Below are 19216 nucleotides of genomic sequence, written 5' to 3' on the forward strand. Positions count from 1 at the left end.
AGCATCATTTACTTTTACTTTCTAACAGAAAAAGGCAAGCAGCCATTTATATGCTTCAGGTTTTTACCTAGCGTAGCTGGCTGTACCTCGCCTAAGAATCAAAGCCTGGCTTGATGGAACATGACTGAAAAGTAGGTGAGCACTGAAAGGTCCCTTAGAAGCCTAATGATCTGGATGCTAAGGAACCTTTCTCCATTGATGACTCTTCATAGCTGCTAGTGAAGTAATAATAAAATAAATCTGGTCAAACATTGATTGCAGGTTTTGCTGTGAGATATGAACAGCATTCAGGTGGCCATTCCTGGCCAGGGAGAAGTGAGGCTAAGTGGCGTGGCTGTCCTGGGCAAGGAGGTAAGAAATACCAGTCTCCAAACATCCATGTACATGTAGTGGTGTGGATTTTTGCTTCAGGAGAAAAACTGCTTGATGACCTTACTTGTCATGGGGAGAATGTCAAAAGCAGACTCAGGACAAATCTGAATCAAGTCAGCAGACCATCAGACATGGAGGTAAGCATTTACATTTCCTGGTTGACAAATGAATCTGCTAGTGAGTAATAATAAATAAATCTGTCAAACATTGATTGCAGGTTTTGCTTCTGAGATATGAACAGACCAGGTGGCCATTCCTACCAGGAGAAGTGAGGCTAAGTGGCGTGGCTGTCCTGGGCAAGGAGGTAAGAAATACCAGTCTCCAAACATCCATGTGTACATGAAGTGGTGTGGATTTTGCTTTCAGGGAGAAAAACTGTGGATGACCTTACTTGTCATGGGGAGAGTGTCAAAAGCAGACTTGGGACAAATAACATGGATTTGCCAGCTGCTCGATCTATTGAGGACTCCAGTGACAAGATGCTGTTATTTTAAGGTAAAAATACACAAACAAAAAAAGCCACTTCAAATAGTTCAGCTAGTCGCAAATCTGAATCAAGTCAGCAGACCATCAGACATGGAGGTAAGCATTTACGTTTCCCTGGTTGACAAATGAATCTGAGTCTAAAGCAACACTTGCAGACCAAATAAATAGGTCATGTTGCATCTCCAGATGGAAGGAGACCAGAGGGCTGTTGTGTTCGAAAAGGAATTAATGCAAATCCAACTAGCTGAACCAGGCACGTCAGTTGGTAAAGAAATCCTTTTTTTCCCCCCTCTTAACATTCAAGTGGCAATGAACAGATTCTCACACTTTCAGATGAGAGAAATGCAGCCGATTTGAACGTTGAGGTTGTGAAAACTTCAGGAAGTTGCTAGAAGATCTGGGATATCTACAGAAAGGAAACAGGCAAAATTCATCACTGCTACCAAGAGGTAACGAACTCACCTCATAATTGAGAAATTGATGGATCTGGTTTCCCTTCAGGTTAAAGAAATGCAGCTGATCTGATCTCCTGGGGACTGCGGATTATAAGCAGTCATATTACTGAAGAACAAACTAACGCATATTGCCAGACCTGCAAAAAGTTACCTTCCTTGACTAGAATGGGAAGACAATCACTTATCACCTTCAAGTTTCAAACCCACGATGCAGCAGACTACCACTGACAAGGAGATGAGCATTTAGGAGTCTCTTATTGCCAAATGGATTTGTCTTTTCAGGAGGAGAGTTACAGGTGCTCAGGATTTGAGTAGAAAGGAACAGGGACGGAGCTGAACAGATCCAACACCTTAAAGGACGATTGGATCTCAAAATATGAAAGACTCTCATTCAATAAAGCAACAGGATTGGCTCTGAGGAGCGGTAAGCAACATTTGGTAAGTCTAAGAAATGAGCATAGCAATTTTGTAGTGCTGAATGTAATTTATGTTGTGCCAAAGGGTTTGTTACAGCTGATCAGACATCTCAGGAGCTAAGAGGATGTGAGGGGGATGGCAGATGTCAGGGGATTCATCTTTATTAGGAGGTGCTGAATCTGCTTGTCACTTGAGTGAGATCAGTGGCTTTGGTTTTTCTTTCAGATGAAGGAAACAGGCAGCGTGGACAGTATTCAAGACACAATGTTTAAAAGTTGCTGCTGGGATGGAAGCAAAGAAGAAAGCCCTGGAGACGGGTTAGTGCTGGGACACAGGCACTATCCTGGAGGGGCCTGGGACAGGGTGTGTAACCATAGCGACCAGAGGGTCCTTTCCCCTCTGTGGTCCTGGCTCGCATGCACAGGGTGAAACCGATTGCCATGTTTGGGGTCAGGAAGGAATTTTCCTCCAGGGCAGATTGGCCAGAGACCCTGGAGGTTTTTCGCCTTCCTCTGGGGCATCGAGCAGGGACCAGCCCTTAGGGCCATTTAGGAACAGACATAATAAAATCAATCAGAGAGAACTTGTCTCCCTTTGTTTTTTGAATTTTCTATAAACCCGTCCTGTGCCCCTCGGCCATGCCCATGCTCCCAGCCCCGCAGCGGGGCAGAGTCTCTCCCAGGTGCACTGCTCCCCCATCCGTGCCAGCATGGCCCCCATGTCACTCTCCCACTCCAGCAGGGACCCAGCACAGGAGGGACCAGCCCACCGTCCCAGAGAGGGAAAAGCCGTGTGCACGGCCCCCAGGGATGGGGAGGGGACATGGCCAGGTGCATCGGTCGAGGGGAAAGCAGGAAGCCCAGCGGCACTGTTACCATGTTCCTCTCCCAGGATGCCCCGAGGGGCCAGGCCAAGGCCTTTGGTCGGCCACATCCAAGCGCTCTGCCCCGCTGCTCCGGACCTAAGATCCCTTCAAAGAGCGGCTCTGGAAGGGGCAGTCAGTGACCCCAGAGCAACACTTCCATTGGCATGGTGGGGCCACCGCTCCCTGGGCACCTGAACTGGACTCACAGGCTAGCAGGGAATAGTCCCCCAGGGCGTTGTTGTGGGGTCTCAAACCTCTATAAACCCAGCCGCCTGAAAGCCATTGGGGCCTCATTCTCCCTGCAGGGAGACAGCATCTCCAAGGTGAAGACAATACAAGTGACTCGTACCTTGGGAAGGCAGTTGGGGGAGAATGCAATATCCTGTGCAAAGCTACCACGTGAACTGGTGTCACTGACAAACAGTGGTGCAGGAGGGGTCCTAACACCAGAGAAGAGCAAAATGGGGAAGGCCGTGGTCCTGGTTTTGCAACAATCTCCTCATTTCAGCTTCTATTTGGCAAAATGAACCCAAACCAAGGGTAGTGGGGAGGAAGGTCAGATCAGGGTTTTATTTTCTTGTAACCCTTCCCCACCCCACCCCTGCCACGAGATCATAGAGAGGTGGAGGGATGGTTCCGGCCCATCTCAGCCTGGCCTGAACATTGCACCACGGTCTGTACACACCCTGCCTAGGAGGAGCTGGCTGCAGGGGTATAAAACCACCAGTTAAAACCCCAGATCCCAACATGTGACTGGTGATCACAGCCCCACCTATAACACAGTCTGCTCCCTCCCTTCATGGAGAGGGGCAGAGCTTAACTGTGCATCCGGCTTCCACACACACTGCATCCCCAAGCGTTAGCCAGGGTCAAACATCACCAGACACCAGAGAGTGGGGCTAACGGCACAAAGGAACAGGACAGACAGAGGCTGGGCACCCGCAGCTCCCACTGGTTCCAGAGGGAGGTGCAGGAGCTCAGCATGTGGCCAGTAAGACAGAGGGACAGAGACTCATGAGTCGGGAGAGTGATGGAGACCCCGGCAGGGGAGGGGAGATCAGACTGAAGGCAGTGTCTCTCACAACCTAGGGCTACATGAGACTCCTTCCAAAGAAGGAAACAGGAACCGTCGCACGGCCAGGCTTCTCCCCAGTTTGCCAAGAGCTCACTGCCACACCCAGGATCTGTCACAGTTTAATCCCAAACTGGAACTAAGCTCACTTTCTCCATCTCAGGTGACTCTGGCAGAGGCTTCCTGCCATTTCCTACCCCATCCTCCCCACAGCCCCTCTGTAGTGAGGTGGTGCGGCTCCCCTCCGCCTTGGAGGAGGAAGAGCCCAACCGGAGGCCAGAGTGGGCGGAGCTAGGGAACTCTGAACCCACCCCTCAAAAGGTCAGGCGGCGACCCGGAACTATAAAGGCCGGCCCTCTGCACTCAGTAGGAACCCGGCCACTGGAGGGAACAGACGTCCCTAGGGAAGCCCGAGACTGGGAAGCTCCTGCAGCCCAAGGCGGCCGCCCAGACTGGCCAGAGCTACCCCGCGCCTGCTACTCGGAGGAGCTGCTGGAGCTGCCCCATGCTCGCTACCCGGAGGAGCTGCCGGAGCTGCCGACCAACCCCTACCCCGACGAACCCATGTTCCTGGTCCCTCCCCCCCCGAGGCCAAGCCAGGACCTGGGTAGGACCCGAGGCGGAGTACGGAAGTATCCCGGGGGCAGCCGACCCCAGTCTGGTGTGTAGTGAGCCGGCGTGGCTCCCCTCTGCCCGGAGAGGGTCGAGCCCCGGTGAACTCTTGTACATGTGGTGCCAGAAGTGGGGATCTGATCCCTTGACCCCTGTGAGAAGGGGCTGGAGGGGGAGATCCACTCCCAGAGAACCATGGAGATGGAGCTTTTGTTTAAGCTGCTGACGGAGAGTCAGGAGCGGCAGCTACAGCAGCAGCAGGAGGCAGCTGCCCAGCTCCAACATCAGCAACAGCAGGACGCCGCTCAACTCCAGCAGCAGCTTATTCAGCAGCTCGGAGCCCAGCTGCAACAGCTGGTGACAGCGTTACCACACCCCGTAGAACCACCGCCAGGGGATGGGGCTGGGGCACCACGCCCTGCCGCCCCAGTGCGACTAACCAAGATGGGCCCCAACGATGACCCTGAGGCGTTCCTGGTAATGTTTGAACAGGTGGCACTGGTCGCTGGGTGGCCCCAGGACCAATGGGCCACCCTTTTGGCCCCGTATCTCCCCGGGACGGCCCAGACTGCATACCGGGGGCTGGCGACAGAAGAGGCAAGGGAGTATAGCCGAGTAAAGGCCGCGATTTTGGATGCCTTAGATGTCATCCCCAAGACTTTTCGGCAGCAGTTCCGGAGCCAGACGTATCCCTCAGGCACCGAACCACGGCTGGTGGCCCAAGTCCTGAAGGAGGTGTGTAGGCGATGGCTACAGCTGGAGACGAGGCCTGCAGAGGAGGTCACGGAACAAGTCATTCTGGAACAGTTTGTGCACACCCTACCGGCTCGAGGACGGGCCTGGGTGCTCCGCCATCGGCCAGCAACATTAGCCGCGGCCGTCTTGCTGATGGAAGACTTTCTCGCGGCCGAAACGCCCGTGGGGCCTGCATTCTGACCTCAGAACCCCGGGCCCAAACGCTCTAATGTTGACAGAAAAGGGGATGCCCCGACCGGGCTGTGGAGCCTTGGCCGCGGGCAGGACGCCCGCCTGGGGTCTCAGTTCAGACGGCCGGATCCTGTCCCTCAGCCCGGACCGACGGGCATGCTCGGGTCTTAGCCCCATCCTAATTCTGGACTTTTGTTTAAAAAGTTCATAGTTGTTCATGTATTCTTTAGGCATTTCAGCTGCCACCTCTGCTAGAGCCTGGAATGGAACCCACAGTTCCTGAGGTCTTTGCTGTCAATTGATTGGCCTCTCCCTGGTTAGCCAATGATGTAATGCCAGGCTCAGTTGTCTAGTCTTGCTGCATCCCAAGACTTTCAATGGCAAACCCTCCGAGACAACTGCAAACCATCGAAACCAGTTGGCAGTAAAAAAGGAACCTTGCAACAGACAAGGGATCATCCTGCCTGGGAATAGAAACAAAAGACTTTTTCAGTGTAACACTGAAGGGGAGAGGCCCCCTGAATCCATTCACTGAGGAAACATCTTGCTGAATGGGGGTGTTTCATGAAAATTTGGAGCCTGGTTCCTGACACGCTAGCAAATTCTGCAACAGACTGAACTTGGGGGGTGGGGGTGGTGATTATTTTGCCAGCTAGGAAAGGGAACTATTGATAAGTGTGGCCCTAGTCTGCATTTCATGATTTTGTTTTGTATTGTAACCACTGTTTTCAACCGCTCTCTTGTTCCTAGTGGACTCTGTATTCTCTCTAAAATAAACCTTCTCTTGTTTCACTGCAAGTGCTGTGTGGTTCACAGGAGCAATGATTTAAGGTGAAACTGGTAAAGTGGGATATGTTGCTCCTTTGGGATCAGAGGCTCTGGGCTTTCTGGGAGTAGCAGCATCCTGGGCTGGATATCACACGGGATTGCTTCAAGGGGACTGGGGTGCACCTGTGAGGCAGAAGGGCCGGCCTAACCCTAGGAGAGTGCTTGAGTGGCTAACAGGCTGGGGGGTTAGGGAGCTGACCCCAGCCACCACAGCAAGGCTCCCTCTGGCTAGAGGGTGACTCACAGTCCTGGGTACCCCAAGAAAATCACAGGCAGCTAAACCCCAGACTTAAGCGCCTAGGTCTGGGGTTTAGGTGCCTAAGTCTCAGTTTGAGGCTTCACTGAGATCCACAAACCTCCCATGGGCCCATGTAGGCACTTACACTCATTTGGCACCTACGTATTCAGGGAAAAGTTGCTTACACACCTTAGTTTGTGCCATGGGGCAGGTGCCCTGCTGCCTCCCTCTAGGCGCCTGGGTACTTAGCTCCTGCCTAAGCCCCAGTGCGATCTGTGAATCGCGGGAAGACAGGTGCCATCTGACTTGCATACAGGGCCCGATCCAGTAAGCGCGCTCAGAGGCCACCTATCGGAGCAGGTCCCATCAAAGTCTGGCTGCCAGAGAAGGAGGTGGTGGTGTTCACCGTATGGCTTCTAGCCCACTGGTAGCACACTCAGCTGGCCTGTGGGAGCCCAAGGTTCAATTCCTCCGTTTCCTTGCGGGGGAGAAAGGATTTGCAAAGGGGTCTCCCACCTCTCAGGACAGGTTTCCTAACCACTGGGCTAAGGGATAGTCTGATGGAGGATCCCTCGGTTTCAGCTGTCGTATGCTGGATCAACACCAAATCATTGGAGCAGGGGGACTGGGCCCTGGATTTCCCACCTCCCAGGTCAGTCCCTACCCACCAGGCTTCACAGTCACGCTCTCTTTGGCCCAATGACTCCTCAAGCTGTGACTCGGTGTGGGGGGAGGAACAGGGAAGGGATGCAGTGAGGTTCTGCACGCTGAGAAGGAAGTGCTGCAAGACACAGCCAAGCAGAGGGACGGAGTAAGTCGTCTCCGGTCCAGGGATTGAGCAAGAGGAGAGGAGAGTGGAGGCTGGCAGGTCGCACTGGAGATGGTAGGTCTAGCACCTTCTTCTACCCGGGGACGGGGCTGGCTTCACCTGCGCAGTGTTTAGGGAGGAGTGAGGCAGGCAGAGGAGCTGCTGCTCACAAGGGAGAGCTACCAGCTGGCTCCTTAGCAACAGCCCCCCCCCTCCGCCCCAGACACCTCTGAGTGTGGGGACAGGGGACAGTGCCAGGAACAGAGACCCCAAATGGCCCCCAGAGCAGGACCCTGCCTGGGCAACAGGGACGATGCCCTGACAGTGCCCCACAGACCCCCACAGAAGGAAACTCCAGGTGGTGAGGGGGTTGAGTTCTCTCCTGTGCTCAACTGACCAAGATTAATTGAAATGAGACCACCCAGCTTCAACCAGCAGAGCCCCACAGCTCAGCGCTGAGCTGTCAGGGGACCCCCCCCCCCACTGCCCAGCCCTGAGGTGTCAGGGGAGCCCCCCCCACTGCCCAGCCCTGAGGTGTCAGGGGAGCCCCCTCCCCCCACACTGTCCAGCCCTGGGGTGTCAGCACCCCCCACTGCCCAGCCCTGAGCTGTCAGGGAAACACCCCCCACCACCACCACTGCCCAATCTTAGCAGTCGGGGAGTCCCCACCCCACCACCCAGCCCTGAGCTGTCAAGGGAGTCCCCCTGCTGCCCACCTGAGCTGAGGCCTCTGTTGTCCGCAAATATCTGTGAAATCCCCTGGCAAAATGTGTGTCTCATATCCCTCTAGTGCTGGCCCATACAGAGCATGACAACCTGCTCCTGCTATTGGTTCCTCCATTAGCTCAAGTGGCAGAGGTCTGTGCACTGGATCTCAAGATTTTAACCCTGATGATGATCCATATTGGTGTCACTATGGTGCCACGTGATGGATCTTCTCTTTCTTACAGTTTGCTTTATAAAAATGTAAGAAGTTACAGACACACACACAGACACTCACAAAGAAACCTACTTTAAAAGAACATCGTTAACGTTTCAGAGTTAAGCACTGATACCATAGGAAATGCCAGATCCCTTCCCTCCCTGAGTGCGCAGGATGGACCTATGCTAGGGAATGAATCCAGGTTGTACAGTGAAAAAAGCTGTTGTCTGTAGGAGCCCTACCCCACCTGCTGCAGGTGCTGGACGGTGTGATGAATGGGGCAGGGGGTTGCAAGAAGAGAAAGGAGGGTTTCAAGGGTAGGGCTGTTGACTGCCGCCCTGGAGAATTGGATTCTATCCCTGCCTCTGCCCCAGAGTTCCCATGTGATGCTGGCAAGTCACTAAAACCAAACCTTTCCCAGGTGGCCACTGAATGTGTGTTCCTCACTTTCTGGGTGCTCAGATTGAGACCCTGGGGTCTGATTTGCAGAAGTGCTGAGCACTGACAGCTGCAACTAAAGTCAATGGGAACAGTGCTCTCCACATAGCACTTTACAATGCTAAATACTCCAGAAAATCCGGTCCGAGGGGGTCTCAAATGTAGAGCCCTCTGCAGATACACAGTGTATATCCGCGGATGTGGATATCTGCGGATATAACGCGGACATCCACGGATTTGCAGGGCTCTAGTGACAGTGAGTGAGATCCGCAGGGCCATGGCCAATGACTGTGTTGTGTATTTGGTTGTCATGGTTTTTGTTGCTATGGCAACTGAGTTAGATTATTATGGGTTAGCTCAACCGGTTTCAACTGGCTGAGTGAGCGCTCTGTATATCTGTAAATAAAATGGAGGTTTTGGTTAGCTGCCTGCTCTCTGGCCTCAAGTGATTGCTTCCTACACCGGCTGCCCCAAGGACTTAACAGACTGGGCCAGGAACCGCAGCGGCGAAAGAAGCAGCATGTCCGGCTGCCACTGGCAGGACCCTGCGCCCAGGCAGCTCCTCCGGCATGGCTGTACCTCCTCCAGCCCTGCCCACCGGGCGGGCAATAGGCTGACTGGCAGCTGTCTCTGGTCACACCAGTGTGTGCAAGTGGCGTCTCCTGACCGGGAGCCTGTCTCGCTCGTTGTCACTGCAGCCCTGCAAGTCTACGGTATCTGCTTCAGATCCATGGATACCCGCATCTGTGGATATAACCTCGCATCCGCGCAGGGCTCAACTCAAACGGGACACCCCAAAATTACTTTCGGCCTTAATCTCTCTGGTCCAGCTCCTCAAAGGTATTTAGGCACCTAACTTGCAATAAAGTCAATGGCTGTTAGATGCCTAAATACCTTTGAGAACCAGTGCCTCTATGCCTCTGTTCCCATCTGTGAAATGGGGAGAATACCACCCTCTCATCTCCCAGGGCTGTTGTGAGTATAAACTCATTCATGTTTGTGACGCACTCAGATACTGGCATGATGAGCGCTATAGAAAAGCCTTTGGGGAAATGAATAATTCTGTCTTCAGAGCAGGGTTTGTATCGTGTGCAGTAAATAAGGCTGGGGCCGGGGGGAGGGGCGGTCACACATTGACCAGTGAGGAGAAAACACACAGTTGAATAGCTCCTCATTCAGTGAGCACCGTCCATCCTCTGCACCGAGTGAGGCAGAGGACCCATGGGAAAATAGGGAGGTCAAAGCACAGCCTGATAGCCAAACGTGGCACGTGCTGCCCTCTGATCAATGCCTGGGTGTGTCCCCTGCAGGCCCAGCATGCAACACTCCATCTCAATCCAGAGGGCAGCCAACCCGTCCAGCTCAGCGCTGTCCACGGGCAGCGCCTCTGGGTGCAAGAGCCGTGTGACAATCTGTGCAAAGCAGCCACTGCCTCCAAGCTTCCGGCAAGGTGCCAATGCCACCTGGCTGGGCAAAGCTTGGGTGCCCTGGCTGGTATCTAGCCCCCCCAAGAGCTCTTGCAGGGCCTGAGCCAAGGCCTTTGAGAGCAGGTTTTCCCCCAGGACTTTACCAGGCTGTGAAAGAATCCCGCAGTGAAGAAATGCAGCAGGGATGGAGTGCAGGGTCCAGGCAATGGGGCGGGTTCTGACTGGGCTCTAAGGAGCTGTTAGGGTGGATCCTAACCCAGCTGTATCTCTGCAGCATCTTGCCAGCGTTCCTCCTGCAGCCAGCGCGGCGAGTGCGTGGAGACCATCGGGAACTACACCTGTGATTGCTACCCTGGCTTCTCCGGGCCGGAGTGTGAACACGGTGAGGGCAGTCGAACAGGGACACTGGGGGGGAGCCCCGCCGCAGGGCCTGCTACAGTCACTGCATTTACTTTCTGGAGGGTCTCCCCAGAGACGTCCTCTGGGGCGACGGCCTGGGCACCCCTCAGTGCTGCTCCTCGATTCACCAAAGAGGGGGGCCAGCCCAGCCGGAGGAGGGGCCTTTGCCATGGCTCCCTGGCCAAGGAGGCAGAGTGGGGTGGGGGTGTAGCCTCCCAAGCGCCCGCCCTGTGGCTGTAGCACGCCCGCCCCAGCCCAGCCCAGGCAGTTTGCCTCCCTTGGGGTAAGGCTGCCCCCCATCCCGCTGTCAGCTGGAGCTGCCCAAGCAGCACAGACAGTCGCCTCTCCCTTAGGGCTGAGCAGGGTGCTTGACAAAACATGGGCATCCTCTAGTTTAGCCTCTGAAGAGTCTAAGCCAAACCCACAACGGGTTGAGCAGAGTCAGGATGAAGTTGTTTGCTCAGTAATAGGTTATTATTTTAGTGTTTGCTTTGCAATAGTGCTTAGAGGCCTCAACCACCGTGTCGGGCCCACTGCGCTAGGCCCTGTACACTAGAGCTGGTGGTTTCAGCTTGTGAGACGTTTCATTATTTCAGAATTGGCTTCATTCCAAACCCAGACGGACAAGGACTGTACCCAGGCCAGGGACCTGAGGGCTTCCAGAGTCCCAGAGGCCAGTTACCAGCTGCCTGCTCAGGAGCAGAGCAGCCTGGGGTAGTCACTGGCCCAGGCCTCTAGGAGCCCTGGGATCTCCAGCCCGGGGCAGTCTGCATGGCGGAGCTACCCCAGAGCTGCACCCCTGGGAGCTGGTCCTGGAACTTCCAGGCTTTCAGCTCCATGGCAGGGACACTGGAAGCGCCGGGAGCCCTGGCTCGGACAGGGAGCCTAGCAGACAGCAAGAGCCCCTAGAGACCTGGCTCTGCCCCGAGACTCGACTCCAGACTCCCCGAGCTGGGGCTCGCGGGAGATAAGAACATAAGAACGGCCGCACTGGGTCAGACCAAGGGTCCAGCTAGCCAGGGGCGGCTCTACAAATTTGGCCGCCCCAAGCAGTCATGCCCGGGAGGCGCCCGAGCCGCGGGAGCAGTGGACCTGCCGCGGGCATGACTGCGGAGGGTCCGCTAGTCGCGCGGCTCAGCTGGACCTCCCGCAGCTGCGGACGGTTCGCTTGTCCCGTGGCTCCGCTTGAGCTGCTGCAGGCATGCCCGCGGGAGGTCCAGCCGAGCCGCGGGACCAGCAAACCGTCCGCAGTCACGCCTGCGGCAGGTCCGGTCGCACCGGGGCTCCGGTGGACCTCCCGCAGGCTTGACTGCGGCAGGTCCACTGGCCCAGCCTGCCGCCCCCCTGGTAAAGGGCCGCCCCAGGCGGGTGCTTGCCCCGCTGGGCTTTGGAGCCGCCCCTGCAGCTAGCCCAGTATCCTGTCTTCTGACAGTGGCCAGTGCCAGGTGCCCCAAAGGGAATGAACAGAACAGGCAATCATCCAGTGATCCATCCCAAGTCACCCATTCCCAGCTTCTGGCATCCCCATCCCCGCCCATCCTGGCTAATAGCCATTGATGGACCCATCCTCCAGGCACTTATCTAGTTCTTTTTTGAACCCTGTGGATCTTGGAACACCAGCAGAAACCTGTGTGTGTTTTGATGAAAGTGGAGTCAAATCTGTAGTCGATTTGGTGAATCAGTTCTCTTCAGCGCATTGGCATTTTCAGTCTAAGCTAAGTTTTGCAATCAGCTCTACTGAACGTGGACGTAGTGAGAGATCCCTGGTGCCAAAGAATTTACACTCTAAACAGACAAGACAGACAAAAGCGGGGAGAACGGGCAGAATTGGCCACCCTCTCTGTTGCCCTGCATTGGGCTGGTGGAGGGAAATAGGTCTCAAGAAGGTTTTGAATGTGAGGAATTTGGCAGGCGTGTCAGGTGTACACAAGTTTCGGGTAAGAAGTCACATTGTTGGAGGGTTTTTTTTGCCTTCTTCTGCAGCATGGGGCACAGGTCACTTGCTGGAGAATTCTCTGCACCTTGAGGTCTTTAAACCACAATTTGAGGACTTCAGTAACTCAGACATAGGTCAGGGGTTTGTTACAGGAGTGGGTGGGTGAGATTCTGTGGCCTGGGTTGTGCAGGAGGTCAGACTAGAGACAGACAATCATAATGGTTCCTTCTGACCTTAAAGTCTTTGAGACTGGAGAGATTCATTTTGTACATCTGCCCTAGTGCACCGGAGAATCTGTTCCTCTTTTCTATATCAGTTCTTTTACTGCCCCTGATCATCATAGTATCTGAGGCCCAGATTTGCAAAGGTATTTCACCATTGCTCCACTCAGCACTGGCAAGCCTATGTGATTTAGGAGCCTCTCTCATTAGCAGTCAGTGGGGCAAGAAATCACTTTTGAAAATGAAATGTAGGCTGCTAAGTCACGTAGACTTTGCTCCACTCAGCACTGCAATGTGGAAATACCTTTAAAAATCTGGGCTTGAGCAGCTTCCAGCCATGTATCAAGCCATGTGACTAACACCTGCCAGGTGTGGTCCATTCTCTCTCTCATCCTCTCCCAAGAGGGGGAAGTGTGTGTGCAGTGGAGCATTTAGAGGGGTATTTAATGCATTTAACTGACACCCACAGCTGAACCTGATGCTTGTGTAAATACAGATGTTCAGCAGTTGTCAACAGAATTACCGTTTTGTGGAGGAGGTGAAGGTTCTAGTTAGTGCTGCAATCTGGTGCCAGTTCCAAGCATTGGGAAGCAGTGCGGCATCTCAACACTGCCGTGTGCTGACTGGGGTAAATGGTGATTTTGTAATGGCGACCACTGGCAAGGAGCTTTAGGCAATTTGCACATTCAGAATCCTCCTGTTATTCTATTGTTACGTTAAGAGATACAAACCTTGTAGGGTTTCTGGTTTCCCTTCTCCCCTACTGAGCCAGTCCTGCCCAGTGACAGATCCCTCCCTAGGCTAGGTATGGAGTCCCGTTTATCCTGTGGATTGGCAGGTGCAGGGTTAATGAAGCCATTTCCTTGGGATGAGGGGAATTGGGAGAGGTTTTGTGAGTCTAGGGTGGAAACCAAAGATGGGGTCAGTTAGGGACGTTGCACTAGGTAAGGGCTCTGGCCAGGTCTCTAGTGTCTTGCTCTGCTAGGATTTCCTACTCCTGTGGCAGAGTCAGTGGTCTGGCTGGCATCATGGGAAAGTTCCCCTAGTCAGAGAGCTGAACACAGCCAGATCACCACACAGGTCCCAGCAGCAGGCATAGGAAGAGGAACCTGCTGGCAAAAAGGTAGGCCAGGGAAACTGCCTGTGACATAGAAGGGGATGGGAAATTAAGGGAGGGGGAGAGAAATAGCTTTTACATCCTTAAACTCTCTCTGCCGTCCCTTTATTTATCCATCAGCCTCTGTCCTTCCTTTAGAGGAAAATCTGCCCCTCTCTCTGTCCCTGCATCCCACAGTGACAGGTTTTCTTGATTTTAGATAAAGGGAGTGTGATGGGTTGGGTCACAGAAACTCCTCAAGACTGTCACTAGATGTGCTGGGATACCACTGAGAAGAAACGCCCCCCCCACCAGAAAAGGCTTCTCTCCACTCCTCTTGCTGAGCTGGACGCACCAGTCGGCTCCAGCACAGACCAAGAGGTTGGGCCACGCCCCTGCAGTTCACAGAAACTAAGATTCACTTAGCCCAGGGTTCTCAGTAAACAGGGACTTTCCCAGCACCCAGTATTCAGTCTTTCTGGGAGCCTAAACCCCGAGTACATCTGTCTTACTCTGTATAAAGCTTATACAGGGTAAACTCATACATTGCCTGCCCTCTATAACACTGATATAGTCATAGGCACAGCTGTTTGCTCCCCCAGTATTAATTACTTACTCTGGGTTAATTAATAAACAAAAGTGATTTTATTAAGTGTAAAAAGTAGGATTTAAGTGGTTTCAAGTAATAACAGACAGAACAAAGTATGTCACCAAGTAAAATAAAGCAAAACACGCAAGTCTCAGCCTAATACAGTAGGAAACTGAATACAGGTAAATCTCACCCTCAGAGATGTCCCAATAAGCTTCTTTCACAGACTAGACTCCTTCCTAGTCTGGGCCCAATACTTTTCAAACCAACACCGTGGCTTATGGCCTGGGTCCAGCAGTCACTCACACCCCCGCAGTTACAGTCCTTTGTTCCAGTTTCTTCCAGGCATCTCTTTGGCGCGGAGAGGCCATCTCTTGAGCCAGCTGAAGACCAAATGGAAGGGCTTCCAGGGCCTTTTATATTCTCTCTCTTGTGGGCAAAAACCCCTTTGTTCTCCTGTGCAAAATCACAGCACCAAGACTGAGTTTGTAGCCACCTGGGCAAGTCACATGTCCATGAATGATTCCGCTTTTTGCAGGCTGACACCATTGTTTACATCATACTTTGAACATTCCCAGGCAAGCTCAGATGCGGATTGGTGTCTCCCAAAGTCCATTGTCAGTTAAGTCTTTCTTGACTGGGCACTCACTCCGAATAGTTCTTTCTCAAGAAGCTGATCAAATGCTTCACTGATGCTACTTAGAAGAAAACACATGGAGATACAAGTACACACCCCAAACCCTCCTGGACTCTGCACCCCAGCCCCCAGCCTTGAGCCCCCTCCTGAACCCCAATCCCCTCCCATGAGCCCCCTCCTGCACCCAACCCCCCTGCTCTGTGTCCCCTGCACCCTGCACCCTCCTACACTCCAACCCCTTTCCTGAGCCCTTCCTGCAAACCACACCCGCACTCCCTCCCGTACCCCAACCCCATGCTCCAGCCCTACCTTCGTGGCCCTGCAATTTCCCCACCTAGCTGTGGCCCTCGCCTACCCCTGCTTTAGCGGCTCATGGAACCCTTGAAGTGAAGATGCTCAGAACAGGGGCCAAAAACTCTCTTCCCTATAATTGGTTCAGCTGCTTGTCGGTCAAAGAGGAAATGGAAACATCTGCTGGGAATTGCTGTTCCGTGGGTTCAGACGGCCCCCTTGCTGAAGTCAACTAGTGTACAGTTAAGCACATGCTTAAGGGTTTGCAGGATTGAAGCCTCTATAAAGGACCATGTTTTTATAACTGGCTTTTCTTTTAATTGTTTTACACATGCTGCTCTCTAATAGTTAGATTGTCTTACACCCGAGGCTAAGGCTATGCACTTACCAAGTGTTTTAATACAATTCTCATAACTCTGGCTATTCTTGATGTCCCTATAAATACATGCATCCGATGAAGTAGACTGTAACTCACGAAAGCTAATGCTCAAATAAATTTGTTCATCTCTAAGGAGCCACAAGTACCCCTGTTCTTTTTGCGGATACAGACTAACACGGCTGCTACTCTGAAACCCATAAATATGCACTCCTTTTCTGACTCTTCCTATGCTCTTGCCTGCACTGATTGAGTGGAGGTAATCCTGATTGGGTGGGGGTAATCCTCACAGAGAGGAGGAGGGTATAGATTAGACAATGGCTTCCCTAGATCCTGTCCTCCCCATCTCAACACATGGTGGCAAGAGTGTGTGAAAGATAAAGAACCAACACTGAAGTGTAAGTCCGTGTGTGGGTGTGTGGAGGGGTGCGGGATGGGAGGTCTTGGCCGGAAAGCCTTCCAGTCAGTATGGCCTGCAGAAAGTTTTTGGGCAGAGAGATACCTTTTTGCTTTCAAATCTTATTCAGCTTGGTAAAGTTTAGGAGTTAGGATACAACCACGATCTTCTCTTCTTTTCTAACCAGTGCTGACTTTTATCTCTCTCTGGTTAATAAGCTTGTTCCATTGTTTTTCTAAACCAGGGCACTTTTGGCTGGAGTGTTTGGGGGATCTCTACTCACGTTAAAGCTGGGGCATGTTCATCACCCATTGATGGAATGACGGACTTTTAATGAGTTGACACCATTCGGGGGTGTTGGGGTCCTGAGCAGTACACGATGCACAGCTCTGGGGTGCAAGGCTGGGACTGAGGGATGTGCGGGTGCCGCCCTGTGTCTATTCATGACTAGCTGGGTGTAGCATTCGTGAATTCAACTGGGCCTGACTTTGGATGCTGGTGGCTGAGAGTGAACCGAGCCTGGAGGGGTTCACTGTTCACTAGCAAAGCGCTGTCAAAGGTCTCCAGGCTAGTGAGCGAAGGGGACACAGCGGTTCTACAGTCCAGCTTGGGCCCTAGGGCAGTCGTTCTCAAACTAGAGCCGCCGCTTGTTCAGGAAAGCCCTGGTGGGCCGGGCTGGTTTGTTTACTTGCCGCATCCGCAGGTTCGGCGATCTTGGCTCCCACTGGCGCGGTTCAGCCCTCCTGGCCAATGGGGGCTGCGGGCAGCGTGGGCCGAGGGATGTGCTGGCCACCCTTTCTGCACAGTTCAAATTTTCCTTGAGTTTAAATTGAGTCATTTTTATTTTTTTGTCCTTTTATCCTCCCCTTCCTTTGTCCATTCTTCCCTCTTCCTTTCTGGAGTTTGTTCATGCAACAGTCACCCCCTATCTATGTAAACACCAATGCGCCCTATTATCAATTATTTCTTCATCTTCAACCTAGTTCTTCTCTCTCCCCTTTCACCTCTGTCCCTTTATGCATCCAGTCTCTCTACCCCCCTCCACACACCCACATTCTTCCATGGGGAGAACCCAGTTGAGGGTTTGGAAGGACTGGCCGCTACCAGCACCCAAGACTGAAGGTGGGATGACCTCTGGTAAACTACTTAGCATGGGGGTTGGTTCCGTTAGTGTTGTTAATGTTTTCTTTGTAATGCTCATAGGCACTTGCTTGGAAAGAGCTGTTTGGTAACTTGTAAGTGCAGGCACTACCCTGGGCATAGTCTAGTGAGAGAAAGGAGACTGGGTTGTGGAGAATATCAAAGTGTAAATCAGGGGGCTTTGCAGTCGTAACATGCCAGTCAAGGAGGAGTGTATGCAGGGGTGAGCTGGAGCCGGTTCGCACCGGTTCGCGCGAACCCCTTGTTAAATTTAGAAGTGGTTTTAGAACCGCTTGTTAACTAGCTTCCCTGCGAGGGAAGCTTTGATGGGCTCTGCCTGGGAAGCCTGTAATTCCTCCTCCCGGCCGCCGGGGGGCGCTGCGCTGCGAGAGCCATGTGAGCTGCCTCCTGGCCCTGTTGCTGCTCCTGCTCTTTGGACCTCTGGCCCCAGGACTCCTGCTGCTGCCTGGTGAGTCCCCGGCTGCGTCCTGCTGCTCCCTGCCCCCCCGCCCCCCGTGTGAGTGTCTGCGCCCCTCCCCCGCCTTCCCTGCCACAGCCACCCCTGCCAGCCCCTCCCCAGCCACCCCTGCCCCACCCCTGCCCCTCCCCGCCTTCTCTGCCACAGCCACCCCAGCCAGCCCTCCCCAGCCACCCTCTGCCCCACCCCTGCCCCCTCCCCGCCTTCCCTGCCCCTGCCACCCCTGCCCCTGCCACCCCAGCCAGCCCCTCCCCAGCCACCCCTGCCCCTCCCCGCCTTCCCTGCCCCTGCCACCCCTGCCCCTGCCACCCCAGCCAGCCCCTGCCCCACCCCTGCCCCTCCCCGCCTTCTCTGCCACAGCCACCCCAGCCAGCCCTCCCCAGCCACCCTCTGCCCGCAGCCACCCCTGCCCCTCCCCGCCTTCCCTGCCCACAGCCGCCTCTGCCCCAGCCAGCCCCTGCCCACAGCCACCCCAGCCACCCCTGCCCACAGCCGCCCCTGCCCGCAGCCGCCCCAGCCAGCCCCAGCCACCCCTGCCCACAGCCACCCCTGCCCGCAGCCGCCTCTGCCCCACCCCTGCCCACAGCCACCCGCAGCCAGCCGCTGCCCGCAGCCGCCCTCTGCCCGCAGCCAGCCCCTGCCACAGCCACCCCCTGCCTGCAGCCAGCCTCTGCCTGCAGCCCCTGCCACAGCCACCCCCTGCCACAGCCACCCCCTGCCCGCAGCCACCCCCTGCCCCAGCCAGCCCCTGCCCCAGCCAGCCCCTACCCACAGCCGCCTCTGCCCGCAGCCACCCGCAGCCACCCCTGCCTGCAGCCAGTCCCTGCCCCAGCCGCCCCAGCCACCCCTGCCTGCAGCCACCCCAGCCAGCCCCTGCCCACAGCCACCCCTGCCCGCAGCCGCCCCAGCCAGCCCCAGCCAGCCCCTGCCCACAGCCACCCCTGCCCGCAGCCAGCCCCTACCCACAGCCGCCCCTGCCCACAGCCACCCGCAGCCAGCCCCTGCCCACAGCCGCCTCTGCCCGCAGCCAGCTCCTGCCCCAGCCACCCCTGTCCATAGCCGCCCCTACCCCACCCCTGCCCACAGCCGCCCTCTGCCCCCAGCCAGCCCCTGCCCCAGGCACCCACAGCCAGCCCCTGCCCACAGCCGCCTCTGCCCCACCCCTGCCCACAGCCACCGCAGCCAGCCGCTGCCCACAGCCGCCTCTGCCCACAGCCAGCCCCTGCCACAGCCACCATCTGCCCGCAGCCAGCCTCTGCCTGCAGCCCCTGCCACAGCCACCCCCTGCCTGCAGCCACCCCCTGTCCACAGCCGCCTGCAGCCACCCCCTGCCCACAGCCACCCGCAGCCCGCCCATCTGCATCACCTGCCCACAGCCAGCCCGTGTCACTCCCTGCCTCCAGCTAGCCCTGCCCCACGCCCCTATCTGCAGCCAGCCCCACATCCACTGGTGCCCTGCAGTTCCCAGGGCAGTAACCCTGCACACCTGCTTTAATGAGGGGGGGGGCAGGGAGCAGCTGGGACCCACACATGTGCACACCCTAGAGTGACCAGACAGCAAGTGTGAAAAATCGGGACGGGGGTGAGGGGTAATAGGAGCCTATATAAGAAAAAGACCCAAAAATTGAGACTGTCCCTGATCACCACCCACACATGTGAAACGGAGCTCATTTCTAGTTCAGCCCCATCTTTTTAAAAAAGAACTTTAGGTAGGGTTAAAATACATCTGTATTTTCCTGGACATGTCAGGCTTTTCGGTTCTTAATCACCTCCTGGGAAAATATGGACG

At 54.9% G+C, this 19216-nt stretch overlaps 1 long non-coding RNA gene across 4 annotated transcripts; it reads left to right on the forward strand.

The window, feature by feature from the left end:
- The first annotated feature begins 410 nt into the window (after positions 1–410).
- On the forward strand, positions 411–2313 carry LOC120384395. 4 transcript variants are annotated; one of them, XR_005588839.1, is made up of 5 exons: positions 428–509; positions 955–1115; positions 1192–1307; positions 1596–1751; positions 1956–2313. It is a non-coding gene; the product is annotated as an uncharacterized LOC120384395 (long non-coding RNA). The 4 variants fall into 4 exon arrangements; XR_005588840.1 differs by lacking the exon at positions 955–1115 and having other exon boundaries at positions 411–509; XR_005588841.1 differs by lacking the exons at positions 428–509; positions 955–1115 and adding an exon at positions 556–867.
- The last annotated feature ends 16903 nt before the right edge of the window (positions 2314–19216 follow it).

This window comes from Mauremys reevesii, linkage group 16 (assembly GCF_016161935.1).
Source record: "Mauremys reevesii isolate NIE-2019 linkage group 16, ASM1616193v1, whole genome shotgun sequence".
NCBI classification, from domain to species: Eukaryota; Metazoa; Chordata; order Testudines; family Geoemydidae; genus Mauremys; species Mauremys reevesii.